This window comes from Siniperca chuatsi, linkage group LG8, assembly GCF_020085105.1.
Source record: "Siniperca chuatsi isolate FFG_IHB_CAS linkage group LG8, ASM2008510v1, whole genome shotgun sequence".
Lineage (NCBI taxonomy): Eukaryota > Metazoa > Chordata > Actinopteri > Centrarchiformes > Sinipercidae > Siniperca > Siniperca chuatsi.
Window position 1 is genome coordinate 15560829 of NC_058049.1, and position 19414 is coordinate 15580242.

Genomic DNA, 19414 nt, shown 5'->3' on the forward strand with positions numbered 1-19414 from the left:
TATTTTTGTTTGAGTTTGTGTTGTGATATGAACTCAGTTTCATTTCTACACCAATTTTCACCCACGGCAGTGGCTGACTAAACTGCTACATAACACAACAGCTGCCATTGGCAATTAGCTCTGATGTCGCTTTGTGGTTATTGATACATTTAAACAAAATTGTCCATGAGTAGAAACAGTAGACACTGGTAACACTGTGGCTTTAAGAGCTGCTTTTTATTACTTTCAATTTAAGTTTTTTTAGCTATTTTACCAGATACTTAATTTGGTCTCAAGTGTTTGAAATGACTAATCCTCAAGATCCCCTAATATCAGCCTGTGTTTATCATGTTCATTCCAAGTCACATTTTTTCTTTTTTAAAATTCTTTATTTTCTGAGAATTGAAATTCCAGCTCGAGCCTGTAGAGTGCAGTGTTGAAATGTTCCGGCAGTGAGCAATCCTACTATGGTTGATGGAGGAAGCTGATGTGTCAGGAACGTAAGCTGTTGGTTAGTCCATAAATCAAGTCTGATAACTTGCTAGTTATCAGCCATCCTTCTCCCCTTCCCACCCTCTACTCCTCTACTGTCTGTTCACTTACCTCTCCCTGCCTCCTTGTAATTGTCTTGTTCTTACTTTGCCAACACTTTGTCCCTCTCGTCACTTGTTCCAGCCCATTTTGCCTTCCCTCTAATACTGTCTCTCCATCTCTCTGACAGGTTTAGCAAACAGCTGATGAGGGAGCGGAAAGTGGAACAGTGCTGCTGTGAGTTTTAATGGTGCTCCTTGGTAATCCTGACAGCTCATCAAAGCAGGCTGTGCTGCTCACATTGCCTCTTTCTGGGATCGCTCACCAGGATGCATGTGAGTGTAATATGCCACATGTAATCTGTGCCTGCAGGCTTGTGAGTATGGGTTATGTATATGTTTAATACAGCGTAGCACATATACTGTTTTTTTGTGTAAAATTGCAGATGACAGTGTGCTTGAGTGTGTCATTGGATAATGGACAGGAAAGAGATGAAAGGTATTACAGTATTTGCAGTCTAATGATAGATTTCAATGCACAGTTTAATCTCAGAATTACTGTAATGACAGTTGACAAGACCACAAACATCTACATGTCTGCTTTCTGACTGATAACACAATATATAATTTTGCTGTTTTTCATATTTTGTAGGAGGACAGATAGACTTTTGTAACTGTGTCAAGTTAATATAGTTCAGTCTCACCTCACTCACAGTACAGGAACTTTAATTCTGTTTCATATAATAAAGCTCCCTGCAAAGTTGAAATTTTATGACAGCAAAAGCGAGAGCAGGGACAGATAAATGCAAACCCTCAAAACTGCATCAAGCACAGAGTCAGATGCCAGCTACAGTGCACTACATGACCCAGACAACAAACCGCTTGGTCTGTGTGAATGGAGACGTCGGAAAAAATGCATAACGACCAACTTTTGGATGTGGTTTTTGTAGGAGACTTTTCAATGTGTTCGCCAGGCACCAGTAGCCCTACTTTAGCAGAAAAGCCAAGACATGTAGTACACTATGTGTAGAAGGGAAACCCACTATTTTTTTTTATGAAAAATCATCCAAATGGATAAACTGATGCAAGAGCAGGATATTTGATATTTGAGATTCAGGATCAGCTCTGTGTACTTTTATTGTTATGTGTATCCCATCATTCATTCCACCTGGTATGCAGAAGTAAGTAGCAAATTGTACTCAGCGTGATTCAGCACCTCTAGTCATAAACAGCACCACAGCCCATTCATTTGTGAGTATTCAGGAGAACGACATGCTGTGCAATGGTTGAGCATTCATGGCAAATGAACTTGAGCTCTGTTTCCAATGACTAAAAAAAACTAAAACAAATAGTTCAACATTTTGGGAAAAACACATATTCACTTTCTTGCCAACAGTTAGATGAAAAGATCAACACCACTCTCATGTCTGTATGCTAAATATGAAGCTACAGCCATTAGCCAGTTATCTTAGCTTAGTTTAGCATAAAGACTGGAAACAGGGGGAAATAGGTAGCCTGGCTCCGTCTAGTCAAAACAAATCTGCCTACCAGCCCCTTTCAAGCTCACTAATTAACACACTGTATCGCCTTTCTTTAATCCATTCACAAACCAAAGTGTAAAAACAGTTGTGTGCCACAGCTGTTTCTTGGCTGGGATTATATCATATTTTGTAAGATAATGGTAAGTTTTGCATGAAAACATTCAGTCTGTAAAGTAACAAGTAACTACAACTGTTAAATAAATGTAGTGGAGTAAAAAGTACAATATCTCCCTCTACAAGTTGGGGGTTTCTGGGGATTACGTGCAGGACTATTTCTTGGCTAAGCACAGTGACTTCCTGGAGTCTCTGCTGCTTGCCTGGCAACCTTAAGGCCATGACACTATTTAAAGTATTAATTGGTGAGCTTAAAATGTGCTGGTACTCCAATTTTTAGCCATACTAGCAGCATGGCTTAGGGATGGCAATGCTGGTTGGTCAGTCGGTCCGCCACTTTGGTCCAGACTGAAACATCTCAGCAACTATTAGATGGATTGCCGCAAAAGTTTTCATTTACTGGTATCCTGTGAAATACCTCAACATCTACTGGGTGGATTGGGACATTTGGTACAGATATTCATGGTGCCCAGACAATTTATCCTACTGACTTTGGCGATCCCCTGACGTTTCCTCTAGCGCCACCAGGAGGTTGACATTTTTGATTTTTATTGGAATGTCTTGACAACTATTGATAGATTGCTGTAAACTTTGGTACACACATTCATGCTCTAGCTTTATATTTAGCTTGCGGACATGAGAGTGGTATCGATCTCCTCATCTAACTCTCACCAAGAAAGCAAACAAGCATATTTCCCAGCAATATGTCATAGTCCAAGATGTGCCTCTTTGTCTGAGAATTTTAGACATACTATAGGATACAATACATGAGATAGAACTGCAGCCAAACCATTATTTGGTTCACATTTACAACAAACAAAGACTTGCTGTAAATACACAGATTGCAATACTACAGCAAGAATGAATGCATTAAACATTAATACTAAGCTCATGTGAAATATAGAGGGGCAGAGTGGATGATGAGAGAAGGCTTCCCTCTGGCTCAAAAAGTAATGATGTAATTCACATGTGACAAAATCTCTTGTTAAAGAGCTGTATTAAGGCATATATCCATGACTAAGGCCATAATAATGGGAACAGATCTCATGGCTTAACCAGCCCGGGCTGTAACACTGCAGGCAGACAGAATCAAGCATTTGATTTCTACCAGACAGGAGCAGTAAGGGCAGCAGCTCTTCCTCAGTTTGATCAGATGGATCACTGGTGCCTTGAATTGAAAGTTTAGAAAGCGAGATCCATGTCATCCTGCAACACGCTTTATAAAAGTGAGACTAATAAGCATGACATTCCCAGGCAACAGCAGAGAATGATGAGTGAGTTAACATCTTAAATCGACCACCTAATTGGTGATGGTCATACTGTATGTGAAACTGCAATGTGCAGTGCCACACAAGTTGTTTGTGTGTATTGTGTCTGGGTGTGTGCTCTGTGACACTAAATTTGCTATCAGATATCTCCTTGGCCTAATGACAGTCTGTGTATGCCAGAGACATAATGGCTGCAGAGAACAGGAAATGGAGAAAGAGGAAGATGGAGGGAGACTGAAAGGAGAGGATATTATCTGTTGGTGGAAGAAAGAAATAGCCGGTGGAGTGCTTTGTGTTGAGAATTTTGGACTGAGATTACACTTTGATAAAAACAATGCAAAGAAAATATCTTTATACTTCATCTTACTTTAGTTGGTTTCCTTAGATGTTATTTGTAAAGCTTCTTGGATCAAAACATTGAATGTTTGCTCTTTATCTTTTACAAAGCCTTAGGGGCCAGGTGTCACACCTGGGAAACCTGACTTATTTAGTGTTGCATTCTTGAAGTTCAGCAAATATTATTTAATGCTTCTCTTACTTTGTCTACACTGTCAGCTAATGGGTATCCTGTTTTACTCCCCACAGCAGACAGACATCCTGGTTTTCACCAATCACAGGCTAGTATTGACCCGATGAGTCGTGCTCAGGAGATACTATTACTAGTGGACTGTACCCTGGGAATTGTGGGAGTGTTACAAAAGGACAAAAAAAAACCCAATTACAAAATGGCCACCATTGTGTAAAACAAACAGGATTGTGTACAATGAGGATGCCACTTGAAAAATCCACTTTTCCAGATTTCCAAATTTTAGCTTATATACAAAGAAACAAAACAAAACATATCTCCCCTTTCATATTAAGCAAGTTTCATAGTGTGTTTAAGTCACATCAATAAGCAAACAAAAGATAAATATATTACATACACATACACATATATATACATGCAAAAAAGATGTAATAAAAAACAACAATAATAGTTTAATACAGTTTTTTTAATCATATTCTCTTTTTTTAGATTTTTCCATGAAATCTAACAGGGGTTCGCAATCTTTATACAATTCGCTGGGGGTTTTCCATAAGTTATACGTAACATTTTCATATGGAATACAGGGTAAGAACTCATTGAACTACTTTGATTCAGAGGGGGGAATTACTGTCTTTCCAGCAAAGTGCAATACACTTATTGGCTGCCATCATTGAAAAGTTTTAATATATTTGGCAAGTTTTGAGGAGTTCACTGGGTGAAGCTTCTCTGGTATAGTTTCTAAATCAAATCACACTACTTATGTAAATTGCCAGCTAGCACTACGTTGGATTTAAGCTTCTGTTAAACAAAGTGTGCATACAGTACAGTAGCAGCCTTTGTCAAGACTTCTCTTAAAGGGATTGTGTGAAAAGTCACATTTTGGCCATTAATGTAAAATAGTTCCAGTGATCCACAGGGGAAATTAGCATACGTCTCTGGGGAATCTCCCTGGGTATCTGACTGTCCGCCCACTGCTTAGGCAGTTGTCACCAGAGGCTTGGTTGCCAAGGTAACCGTCCTGTCACCTCCTGTTCTCATTCGCTACCTGCTGCTCTCCACTCTCTGCTGCGCTCTCACTCTCCTACACTATCCTTGTCTTTTTCTTTTCAAAGGGCAAGTGCTCACAAACTTCTTGTGTATGCATCTGTGTGTGTGCATCTCCATGTACACGTCTGTATGCGTATGTCAGTGGGTGTGCGTGTGTGTTAGTAACAGCGTGTTTGTGTTATCAGTCATGCAGAGTAGCCACTGTCTCCCCTGGTGATGGATTGTGATGCCAATCTGTTGCAGCAGCTCACAACAAGTCTGTCAATACTGAGCCGGAAAGGCAGAAAAAGAGTTGTTCTTAATTCACCCATAATGCTCCCTACCTTCCTTTGTTTCCAACTTTTTTCCTTCTTCCAATCTTTGTTTCCTCTGTCCTCTTTCCCCCTCAGACTGTGTTTTTTATTCCATTTTCCATCCATTTTTCTTTTTCCTTTTTCCCCCATTTCCTCACTTCTCTCCTTTTCTCTCCAATGCTTTCTTCTCCTTTGCTTCTCTGGTGCTCTCTTCTTTCCATTAACCTTTTCATGTTTTTGTCACTGCATTTTTTCCTCCTTTTATCCTTGTCTTCCTGCTTTATGTCTTTACATCCATCTTTTCTTCCCCTTGCTTCAGCGAGTCCAGCCTGGTTTCATGTCCTTAATCTTCTGTTACCTTCCACATTTCCTTACACCCCTCTTCCACCTCCCTTCCATTCCTGTACACTTATGTTTTGCTTTACCTCCTTTTCCTCTTCCTTACTGTTTATTTCTTCTCATCTGTAGGCGGTGAAAGATAAAAATGAGAAGAAATTGTTGCAGAGTTATGGAAGGAATGAACAAGAATTGTGCAATGTAGATAAGACTCAGACTGTGGCACCAGCCCTAATCATAGCTGGAGAAGAAACATCTGATACGGGAAGCGGCAACAGTTTGTGTCAACCACGGCCTCTTTTGTTTAACTATAGCAAAATGCTCCCCACATAGTACCTTTAAGTCAAGGATGAACTGTACTAGAGAATCAGAAAAAATGATTTGTGGACCTGGGCACAGACAGATACCTCACCTGTACGTCTGCAGATGATAGTGAGATTGCTTTTGAGAGAATGAGACACACTGCTGAGAATAATTGCAATCTGGTGAGAGATGGAGATTAGAGATAGAGATGGCAGTGGTGTCACGGTTTGAGTTCAGAGTCACACCATTCCAAAAACCTCCAGGACATCCAGGTCTAGGAGTGAAGGTCCCTGAGCCTCAGAGAACCCCCCCCCCCCATCTCTGTGTGCTTGCCTGCCAGATGGATGAGCTGTTCCCGGCCCGTATCAGAGCAATACAGACCTAAACTCACAGCTAACCACCTGGAACTGTGTGCACTGCAGAATATATTCCTCTCTGGGGTTGCGCTGCTCTTTTACCATTTCATTCTTGCTAAACTGTTGTTTGTTTAGCTTACCACCATATCATTAAAATTGCATTTGTAATGTTTGCAATAAATACCAGAGAGGAAATAGAAGTTACAACCACAGCAATATGTGATGAGAACAGAAAATATGGGAAAAATCATATTAAATCTGAATAGTTGTGAATGCAAAGTACCGTATGTGCTCTGCCTACTTAACCACTGGGACATCTGATGCCTGCCGATCACTTTGCCTTTCACCATCCTTTATTGTTCTCTTGCTCTCTCTCTCTCTCCATTTGCGTGTTCTTCTCTCAACAGAATGGTAATTGGTGTAAGAGTTTATGAAGGGCTGGCAGGTCCCGCAGGATGGCCAGTCCTCTGTATGAGTCTAATTAAACACAGCTTTCTCACTGGTGCCCCTCCTTCTTCTCATCCCTCTTTCTTCCTCTCTTCCCTCTCACGTCTCTGTGATGCGCAGTGGGCTCATTAATTACTCTGGAGCTTACAGATCAGCATGCTCCTTTTCAATGTCATCCAGTGTAAGAACATACAAGCACACATGAAACTGTATTCAGTAGCACTGACGCTCTGTTTGCATTATTATTCATGATAGGCTGCTGACTGAGCTATTGTATATGATTTTTTTTTACTCTAGCCAGATGGTTTTCTCTTGTATTTTCCTATAAATGAGTGTGTGTGTCACAAGGTGCAGTCCTGTTCTCTTAGATTGAGATACAAGTGCATAGCCATCACTCATCTCCCAGACTGATATCTGACAACCAGAAAGATAAAAGGAGTAAGATGCAGTACAAAAAAGAACAAAGACACCAACAAAAGAGAGATTCAGTTGCTAGCATGAGTAGAAAACACCTGAGACTGAGTCATAGTTTCAGATGTTGCACAGAAATACACAGCAAAAAGAAGGCAATAAAGCCCTGCTAGAAACAAGCAAACACTTCTAAATTTAGTGAACTTTGTATCAAGAAAAACTCTGTCAATAGGGTAGACAACAGTGATTTCATAAGATTTCTTAAAAATATAAGAAATATATAATATATAAAAAATATAGCTACTAGGAAACACTGTTTCTCCTTAAAACTAGCTAAAAAGACTGAGCTTTAAGCCTGTTTAGCTCCTTGAAAACTTCAGAAAATCCAGTTCAATTTTCCAAATCTATATTACTGTATGTTACCCCATTTAATGGATCAACGCACATTAGCCGACCAACCTCCTGGGTTGGACGCAGGTTTACTTTCACATAAATGGGTTCCTCAACGTGGGTACTGTCTGTTGACTCAGGAGCAGTGCGCTCTCGAAGAGGTTGATGGTGTAGCCCAGGTGTGTGATGTGTCTGATCACCTAGTCCATGTGGGATCCTGCTTGTCATGTGCGGCTTTTGATACCATTGATCACAGCATACTCCTAGATCGTCTCAAAAACTACTTTGGCGTCTCTGGCCTGGGGCTCGCATGGTTAAAATCTTATCTTTCTGGAAGAACACAGTTTATTTCTTATTTTCTGATGTGAAATATGGAGTACCTCAGGGCGCTGTTCTTGGCCCTCTGCTTCTCTTTATATAATACACCTTTTGGCCAAATGATACGCAGTTTCGCAATTCATTTCCACTGATACTCATATTAGCTGTATGTGCCTGTAAAGGCAGATGATGATGCTCAAATTATAAATATAGAGGTCTGTTTACTTGCTGTGAATCCTGAATCTCACTTAATTTCCTGCTCCTAAATTCCGATTAAATTGAGATGCTGGTCATTGGCCCTGCTCGACATAGACACAAGTTTGATCAAGTAACAGTAACTCTCAGTAACAATAACTCTCTCAAAGTTCAAAAGCCAACAATCTTGGTGTTGCACTTGATCCTACCCTCTCTTTTGATCAGCACATTAAAGAAATCACCAAGCTCACCTTTTCCACCTACACAACATTCAGCTAAAATTAGGTCTGGCTGATGCAGAGATCCTAATTCATGCCTTTGTTTAATCTAGATTTGATTACTGTAACGTTTTGACCTACTACTAAAAGTCTTCAAACGGTTCTGAATGCTGCAGCTAGGATCTTTACTGAAAACAGAAAATTTTACCATATTTTACCAATTTTTGCTTCACTTCAATGGCTTCCTATCCATGTCAGATCGTATTTCAAGGTGCTTCTGTTGACTTTTAAAATTGTAAATAGGCTCGCTCCTTCTTATCTCTCTTATCTCATTAAACCTTATGTCCCTTCCCAGAGTTAAAAAGAAGTCCGCTGGCTGCAGGGCCTTTTCCTATCGTGCCCCTTTTCTCTGGAATAATCTTCCAGCTGACATCAGACAGTCTGACATAATTGAGGCCTTTAAATCTAAGCTGAAAACTTGTCTTTTTGCTTTAACTTTCAATTAGTACTTGTCCTTCCATACTTCAGGCCTAGTACTTGTTACCACTTTGCTTCCCGCGGGTCGGTTTCAGTCTCAATGGATCTATTAACACTAGTACTTATAGTCCATTGCTGTTTTTGTTTTTGTGCCCTAAAAGTTGCCAAGCTATGAACCTCTTCTGTGTTTATATGGCCTGTCGTCTTCCCAGGTGTCTATGGTGGAGAGGAGGTGGGGTGGCTTAGATCCTACTTAGTGGGCGACACCTGAAGCTGCTCAGTTGTCCTTCTGGATCCATCCTCTTCACTTATGTTTTACAATCTACATTTTGTTATCATAATTGTATATGCTATGATTTTCTGTTGTGAATCTATTCTGTAAACACGACATCTATTGCATGTCTGTCCATCCTGGGAGAAGGATCCGTCCTCCGTTGCACTTCCTGAGGTTTCTTCCATTTTTTAGGGGGGTTTTTCCTCATTCGAATCGAGGGTCTAAGGACAGAGGGTGTCGTATGCTGTACAGATTGTAAAGCCCCATGAGGCAAATTGTGATTTGTGATATTGGGTTATATAAATAAAATTGACTGGATTTGACATGTATGTAGGTTAAAATTCTCACCCCAGTCTGTCAGATCTATCGATTGATCCAATGGCTGCATCAGACAAATTCTGCAAGTTGTTTCACAGTCAATATGGGCAACAGTGAGTCCACTACATGACAGTTCACTACAGAGGTCCAGGATGGCTTTATATCTCCTCACTTTAAAGAAGTAGGAAGAATAGAAGCCACTGTATCTTGTCCATCCTGACGATGGACTGAAGATTCTTCACTGTCTGACTTCTTGATGGTGGTCTCCATGTTTTATAGGGTATACTACCACTTGATTTGCCAATCTGTCGCAGGGCACCAATGTCAACAGAATTAATCAATACAGAGATTCATCCAAAACCAGAATTTGCTTGATACAATTATGAACATACTGTACTGCGAAACGTCACTTAGGTAACATCTTAGAAAATCTGGCCTGCTTGTTTTGCTCTCCAACTAAAAGTATTTTATATTTGGTTCATAGTTATTCAGGCTTGGATTTATACACTTTGGTTATAGACATATAGAGATATTCGTGCGAACTTACATGAAAGTTATAATACTTTAAGGGAGTGCAACTCCCTTGGCAGCTATAGGATGAAAAAAAAAACATGTAAGTATCTGCTCATGCTGTCAAAATAATAAAATCTTTGAACAAATATCCCACTGAGAACAAATGCATGATTGAAGAGAAACCACCCCGTGAAAATTGATATTAATGCTTCTATAATAAAGCAGACTAATGGTTATATCAGGAATAAAGAGGAATAAAAGGAAGACTCTGGGGGAGCTTAAAAAACACAAAACCTCGGAAGAGCTGGCTCATATCGGGATCAGCAGGGGACTTCCTCAGAGACTTTGTCTTGTTTTCTTCAAGTCTCTTGTCAGAGGTGAAGTTGTGATGCGCTGCAGTGGAGCATATGAAAAGTCCTGCTGAGTGGAGGCGGTAATATCACTAATGCAAGAGAGAGGAATCCATGATACAATGAGCCACTTTACCATGGCAATATTTTATAGACAATAAAGTAACTATTTTGTTTTGAGCTGCTTACAACTTGGCGATTGACAGCACCAGCTCAGCAGACATCTTATACCAGGAAAAGCACAGGTAAAAAACTTAATGACCTTAACCTTAATTCAATGTGGGTGATCAGGATCCTGGTATTGTGCATGCTCGCTTACTGTTGCACTTAAATGAACTGAGCCCTTATTAACATTAGTTAATTACACATTAGTTACACGTGTTCTTTTCTGTCTGCTGTGAAAAAGGACTGACATAAAGCTGCAGCAAACAATATTATTCACTGGCCACTGGAGATGGGAAGGGGATAAAGAAAAGTCTCAAGCACATTTCAAAGTAACTCATCAGCTTTAAATTGTGGAAAGAAACTGAAGGGGTGAGGGAGAGAGAAAGAGATGGAGATGTGTGTCTGAGTGGGTAGAGAGGGATCAAAGAATGACATGGAGGTGAACAAAAAAATGTAAAAGGTAGATGACAGAGACTGAGGGAGAGAGGAACTGAACAAAATACAGAATGTTTTTTAAGATAAAATGTGTGTGTCTTGGCTGAAGAGGTTGAGTGACATTGAACCAGGCAGAGAGAGAGATAGTGTAGTGTGTGTGTGTGTGTGTGTGTGTGTGTGTGTGGTAAGGAGGAGAGTAAAAGCGTAACAGGACATCGGCCTCTTTGAAAGCAATTATCCTTGGAGCAGGTGTCGTCAGATTGCTGACAAGACATGCCAGCCCTTGCCAGCACATTTCAGGAAAGGGGGATCAAATCTGTGATCTGGCAATGCACTTCAATTTCAGGCCCCAATAAATAGAATAATACCACTACCACAAATAAATGAATAAGGCCAGTATCAGAAGCTATGAGAGCAGGTGGTAGAGTGCCCTCAGGTCATCCAAAAGGAAAGCAAGAGTGCAGAAAGCTTTCTATCCAGCAGTCAAGACAGAATGAAAGATGGAAAACCCACAGAAAACGAACAGTGAACATCCAGAGTAGTTGAACGAATGTTTTGTCCTATTAGGATTTTATAACTGACCAAGTTTGAATAAGAGACTTAAAAACATATCCTGCGAGACATGATTTATTTATTTTCCAGGAGATTGTTTTAAAAAGTTTTGATTTTTTTCTATGAAAGCCTGCCAAACCGGATGTGAATTTCGCGTTCACAATGTACGTCAGCGCTTGAGCAAAACAGCTATTTTGGCACCATGGCAACTGTACCTTGACTTCTTTTGTCTATATGTCGTGGCCAGTGTGTGTGACGGGCTTCAATTGACACACATTAAATGACGTGACACTGCGACAAGGCTGGTGTGTGATGCACTTAAGACCCAGTCACACCACAAAGCAGCGCAGTGAAATTCATCCAGGCGTCTAAGGAGATGCAAGAAGTGCTTGAGTACAGTTTTATAATGAAAATCACCTTTGAATGTGACAAATGTTGTTGTGGATGTTAGTATCTTGTTGAATAATTCACCATTAAGTCTGTGTTTTTTTAAAAATTCAGTTCAGGTATTGTAATGGCAGAACAAAGCCGACTCAGGTCAAGCATATGGGCTAGCTGTATAAGCTATAATAATGATAATAATATTATTGACAATTTCATCGAAGATATTTTTGCTTTAGTGTGTTTGTCATGCAAAATACATTGTATAAGCAGTTTCACAAAACAATGTGTTCCTTTGAGATAGACAGGATCAATACATGAACAGAATCTATCAGCATAATAAGATCAATAACTAATTATGTCTGGAAAAGCACATCCCTCCATTGGATGGGAACAGTGTATCTTGAACATGCCTTTAGGAATAATAAGTGAAGGGAAGACCATTAAATGGATTTTGATTAGGTTACAGCACCCAGAGGATACAAAATTAGCTGAAGCATTTAACCCGTTAAACCCTTGAAAGAGTTTCATTGACCGCCATTACCATGACCATCCTCACCAGACTTTTCATCTTTCATTATTAGAAATACTCAGCGAAAGCGAGGGAGTAACATCTGTAGATGAGACGCTGCATCCTCTGTAGATCACAGATACCAGCCATGCTGTGCTGCACATCAATAGAGCTGACGTTCATATCCACTAGTGGATCAGAACTGCTGTGACAGTGGGAGGAGATGGAGACAGATTGCATCATTCCCTCCTTATCACAAGAGCCACACTTATCTACTCCCAGTGGAATGATGTTATTAGAAGCCTGAGCGAGTCGCAGGAAGAGAGACAAATGTCTGGAAATGCAGAGAAGGAAAACTCTGAGAGCTGGATAGATAAAAGTTTAGAGCCAAAGTCATGACTCAGGGATTAAAATGCTTATAGTGGGAGAGAATACAGTAAACCGGTGTTAGTATAAATGAAGCAAGTGCTGGGTGTTATTCTCCGGTTATCAGTTTGTCAGCGCCAACAAAAGCAGGTTTGTCAAATAAGTCGTTTGTGGAGACAAAAGGGAGATGTAAATCCCATCAGCATTACTACTGTAATAGTATTTTAGAGGATAAATATTTTTGGAAGGGTCATGACCCCGTTAGTGCCCTTGCCATCACCCTTCTTTCTATTTCACATGCGTCCCTCAATAGTCGATTAGTCCCACTAGAGGAAAGTCCCATCTAGAGTAGGGTCTACATGTACGAACAAATCTGAAACACAGAATCGTCAAACATAACTGACTGTACTGTACATCATCAGTGTCATGAGCCGAACCAGTAGCTTTTAGCAGTGGAGCTCCCCTCACTAGTGACTGAGAGCACCGTTGTTATCTCAGAGTACGACGTTACTTCCTAGTTAAAAGCTTGCTAAAAGTCCACAAAAGCCACAGAAACAATCATAATGTGATTGTAGATAGTTGGTAACCTTTTGTTGCATGTCATTCCCCCTCTCTCTTGCCCTTTCTTTACTGCTACCTCTCTACTTAGAAATAAAAGCAAAAAATGCCCCCAAAAAACATTTAAATAAAAATGACTTTTAGAGTATTTAAAAATCACATAGATCAAGTCAACTACTACTACTACTGTAGTAGTCAACAGTAGTAGTAGTCAACTACTACCGACATTATTACAGAATGCTTCCTTAAAGGTTTATATATCTTTAAAGAGGAACTCCACACTAAATTTTGGACACAATGTCACATATATCCTTGTTGGCATTTGATGTTAATGCGGGCGATTTTTCCAACAAAACAAATATTGTGAGTGAAAACTGATTTTTCTGCTCAAAATGATCTTGTATGTGTCTGCTTGGATTTGAAGGTTTGGTTCATCCAAATTCTGTCGCCCCACCCTAACCGTGAGGAAATAGGCACTACTCCAAGGTTTATTTCTTATATTGACTCCCCTGACTCTGGCACAGCTGCCACATATACATATATATAAAAAGCAGAACACTGGCTAACTGTAACCCCAGTTTGCGTAGATGTACAGTATTAAGGAGAACAACAGTTTGTGCCTCTCAAACATTAGCAAGCCTGATAAACACTGGTGTACATGAATGAGATTTATTCCTTTGCACCGGCAGTAAATGCAACACATGGGCCCACCGGCTATGTATTGACACTCCTCCACAAACATACACATACCAGAGAGCCTGTCGTAGTAGTGCTGCTAGCCCAGGTACAGCACAGGTAAATGTGCTTCTAGTGACTGTGAAAGATTGTCATGGCTGGTTAGCTCTGACTACCAGCTCTATACATACTAGACTGAGCAGTGGTCACTCTCCCCTATGTCCCCTGAACCTCTGCGTCACACACTACATAGCCACGAGTCCATGCCTTCTACAGTCGTTGCTCCCTCACTCCTCTGTTTCATTTTTTAAATATGCTGAAGGAGGGAGGGTTCTAGCAGAATTTGAGGGTGTAGTTACCTTTTAATATAAATAGTAGTTTTGGTACAAATCACTTTGAATTGCTTTGAAAGCTGCAGTGAAAGTTGCAGCTGTATGGCTTTGCTGCTGACAGTCCGTTTAGCAACTGAAATGTAACTGCAGCAGCAGCAGTGCACATGTGAGGTCTGTATTTTGAATTATTTTCCTCTGGTACTGAAAAGAGTTTCAAATTTGCTTTATTGCAGAAGCTTATGAGTGTGCCTGCCTTTAAGTTTGTTTATGTTTGTGTGAAAGAGAGTGTGTGTACGTGAGAATGCGAACTGAGGGACACAACATCCCTGTTGTTTAAAGAAACAACAGTGGAACTGCACAGCAGCTGCCAAGTCAAATTGGAAACGTGTATGTGTGTATTAAATGTGTGTGCCCCTCTGGACTGTGTGTGCCTTGAATCACTTTATTCCTGCTGATGCAAGGCTTGTCAGTCATGAGCCAAGAGGTACAAAACCAAGTAGTATGTTCATTTTTCTCGCTGTCAGGTTGTTAACTGAGTGGGAGGGTTGTGACAATGGAGGTCTCATCAATCCAACAAACAATACAACACCCGCTTTACAAAATCTCATTTATCCCCACAAAACATGGCCACGCAAAGGACAGAATTCAGGGGGTTCCTGGGGGGGTGTTTGTGTTTATATCCCTGTGAAGGTCAATAAGGATAGGAAGATGAAGAAACTCCCTGAGAAGTGAGGTGAGGTGGTGTTGACATTTTCAAGGTGCTTTTACAGGGTTCCTTAAAGCTTCTGATTAGAGTTAGTTGTAGGACCACAGTACAAGAACATTCAGATGATAAATGTACACCTACACACATCCTTCCTCTGTTAAGTCATTAATGTTGTTGTGCATCATGACTGTAGCAGGTGTTTCCAATTGATGCCTAGATTAGAGCTGCATGGGCATGAAACCTCAATACTCTTTGTCTATTTATTCTTTGATCAGATAATTCCTGATTAAAAGCATTATTTTGCCAATTTTCTGCAATTTTATTTAAGTTGCGTTCTTGTGCAATAGCTTGTGTTTAGACAACATTTAAAGGATTAGTTTGACATTTGGGGAAATTATTTATTATTAATTATTTATTATTTATTATTATTATTTGCTTTCGTGCCGAGAATTCGATGAGAAGATTGATAACGGTCTCATATCTAGCTAGCCTGGCTCACTCCAGAATTCAAAAATATGCCTACCGGCACCTCAAAAGCTCACTTATTAAAACATTGTGTTTTGTTTGTTTAATCTGTACACAAACCAGCTTGCTTTATGCTAAGCTAAGCTAATTGATTTAAATGGACAGACATGAGACTGGTATCAATCCTCTCATCTAACTCTCGACAAGAAAGCATATTAGCATAATTCCTAAAATGTCCTTTAACTTATGAAAAGTTTGGCTTCTTTTGTTAAATGTAGAATAGGATTTTGTAGAAAAGTGTTTGTATTCCTCAAAGCCAGGTGTCAAAAAAGTATTGTTTTGGTATTGGTACATAGTTGCAATAGTATAAAAACATTTCTAATGATACCCAGCCCTAGTTTTAATGGGATAAGCCAAAAGACAATCATAACCGGTTTTTCAGTGTCACACATCATCATATGTACACCATGTCTACATTGCGCTGCTGGAAATTAAATACAAAATCGTCAATGTTTTTGAAAGCTGCAGAGAAAATTAGGTCTGTCTACTATTTACTGCTCTGTGCTTTAATCCTGCAAACTAAGTTACTGTCCAGGATTTGATCATGTGAATTTGCAGAATGTTTTGCCTCATAAATATTAGTTTGAAAAGTGTATTTGTAGACTTCACTTCCTATTTGATAACAGCCTGACACTAATACACTGTAGTACCTTTATGTTCATGTTTGCTTTATTAAACTGATATTGGTCTGAGAGAGAGAGAGAGAGAGAGAGAGAGAGAGAGAGAGAGAGAGAGAGAGAGAATACATATTGTGTAGCTTTTCTATAATGCATGGTAATGACTGTAATATGTGTACGAGTAAGTGCACATGACATGTTAACCTTTATATTCTGCATACTGTGGTGTAATGTCTCAATTTCTTAATGCTTGCCCTGTTAATTCATTCTTGGTTACATTTCCTTACATTTGACTGCTTTCCCTCCATTTCCCTGCAAGTGAATGATGAGGTTATCAACCAAACCACTCTGTCGCACAGGTAGGTTGTTTTGATGTTACTTATTTATGACTATGGAACATGTAAATATACTATAACACATAAGCCCACCAGAAGGATTCAATATTGGATATTAGATATTGTATAGGCTAATCAAGGTCAATTCCCCACATCCAGCAAGTACTGTAAACTAGTTTACTGTGTTCACTCTCTCTTCCTGTTTATGTATGTGTGGAGTCTGCATACACATGTATGGTATCCATGTATACAGTATGTGTGTAAATGGTAAATGGACTGTACTTGTATAGCGCCTTTCTAGTCTTCCGACCACTCAAAGCGCTTCACACACTACATATCACATTCACACACTGATGGCAGGTGCCAACTGCTCAAAGAAACTAATTCACATACGCTCACACACTGGAGACACAGCCCTCGGAAGAAATTTGGGGTTTAGTATCTTGCTCAAGGGCACTTCAACATGTGGGCTGGAAAAACCGGGATAGAACCGCCAACCTTCCAATTACTGGACGACCCGCTCTACCACTAAGCCACAGGTCTGTTCTTAGCACAGGTATGTGTCTGTTCATACCCGTGGATTCTCTTCTTTGCCTTGCCCATAGTTACTGCATGTCTGTAGGTTTGATGTGCTCCTATTAGAAAAACATGTTTATATTTTGTGTGTGTTTATGTGTACTGTATATGCATCCCTTCCCTCTTGCACTTGCTCAGACATTCTTGCTTTGTGTGTTTATCTCTTATTTTGCCCCCCATAAATGCAAACACGTTCGAAGCCACACAACATATTGTGGCAATCAAGACAACCCACTGTTATGCACAGATTCCAAACTACTTCAACAAGACAGTGAGAGCGACTGCTAACACACCTGTAGGAAATATAAATACAGAGAGAGAACAACACTGTGATTTGATTGAAAGATATTTGGGGGAAAAAGCTTAATAGAGAAAGAGAAAGGAAGTCACTTGTTTAGTAAAGCATGCAGAAGTTTAATATTTGGTATTCTGTATGTGAGTTTGCATTTCTCATTTTCACATACCTTTTACACTGTGCACACTGAGTCATTATGCCGAGACGGGCTTTATGTGTCTGCATTAAACTAATGAGCAGTCAACCTAAAGGCAGCCATGACACCCTACAGAGCTGAGCTGACATTGTGTTTTCTAATCAGTTGATAGCTTACCAATACTTTGGTTTCATATTTCTCCCTCAGGGATCATAAGCCATTACAGTAGCTTACTAGGTGGAAGTGCAGCTTGCAGTTCACGATGAATACTGCTTTGTTATACAGAGCAGTTACATCAGTCTGCACGCTGAAAATGATCAAACATTTAGTTACACACACATTGACATAGATGGAGTGTGCAGGTAAATATGCACAAGATGATGCTAACATGCAAAGGCACTGACATATGGTAACTCAATCATATATTTGCCTGTATATAGATATAATTTATATGAGTGAGCACTTTGCAAATACTCCCAGTCATTAAACATAAAGTGCGTGCCTGTACACACACATATACAAGCTACACGTTCATCTTCATTAACGCCGTGATTAGGAAATGAGGCCTGGGGGTGTTATTGTTAATGCTGATGCTGCTCTCTGATGTGTTTCACTCTGTCTCTTTCAAATCAGGAGATATACCCCTTTCATCTTCTCTGCTTCACTATATCTGTTCCTTGTGCCTCATGTCTAAGTAATACTAAAATCACATTAAACCTGGCTTGCATTAGACCCGACAGACCAAGGCTCTGAGTTTCACTGGGAGAGTTCTGTGACACTTATTCATCTTAGGAAAACCGTTCCCATTGTGTTTTATGCTGGTTTTGATGTATTGCAGATGGCTAAAGCTGAAGTCTGAATGTTTTGTTACATTGTCGCCCATTACAGCCGCGAATGTTACTGGCAGGGTGGTAATCAGGTTGAGGACTGATTACTGTGGGCTAACTATCAGTACTGAGCCTTTCTGCAGCCTGAGCTAATAGAGCTGTGTGCTCACATTCTTTTAAAGGAATAGTTCAACATTTTGTATTATTATTTGCTTTCTTGCCAAGAGTTAGATGAGAAGATCAATGCCACATTCATGTCTGTATGCTAACTATGTAGCTAGAGCCAGTTAGCTTAGCTTGATATAAAGACTGGAAACAGAGGACAACAGCTAGAATGGCTGTGTCCAATGGTAAAACAAAACTGCCTCCCAGCACTCCTAAAGTTCACTAATTAACGCGTTATACCTCTGTTGTTTATTCTGTACAAAACCAGTGTAAAAACAATAATTCACAGTTTTAAGGGGTTATGCTCTGGACTTTTTCTTCTGGCAACCTCACTATGATGACCAGACACCAGGACGTTGCAGTCCTGGCCAAGAAATCGTCTCACACATAAGCCCCAGTAAAACCACAACTTGTCGTTTTTCCATTTCGGGTTTTGTACAGATAAAACAAACTAGATATAACATGTAAATTTTGTGAGCTTTATGAGATATGAGAGTGTAAGTGTATGTAAGTGTGAACTATTCCAGTTCTACAGTAGATCAGTGGTAAATCAGTGCTGCAGTCCTACCTTTAGCTGATATCTCCGTGGTTATTCTGCTCATGTTTGGCTGTATTCTACGCATTGTTTTGAAGATGGAAAGCATAAGTGAAAAATATCTAACAATACTCAAACATTCAACAGACAAAACTGTGATGTTTTTCAAAATAATTGACATATTTGTCCTGTAAAGACCCTGAAAAAATATTTTGGCAGTCAGTTTATTACTTTCAGCCAAAGTTTGAACAGTTTTGGTTATTGAGAGATTTAACATGAGAGGTTTTAGTATTCCTCTTTTTTTCTGTGTTCTTCCCACTGGTTAGAAGTGGCCGGGGTTCAGTTGAAAACAGGTGTTTTATCTTTGATGGTTGCATATTTAGTCATAAGTAAACAATGTTATAAAGAAATACTTATATAATCTTTATGTGAGAGTGCAGACATGCCTAGGACTTGTAGTGAGGATCAGGACACCAAATATCTAATTGTTGACAATTTAATTGAATTGGTGTTTCTGT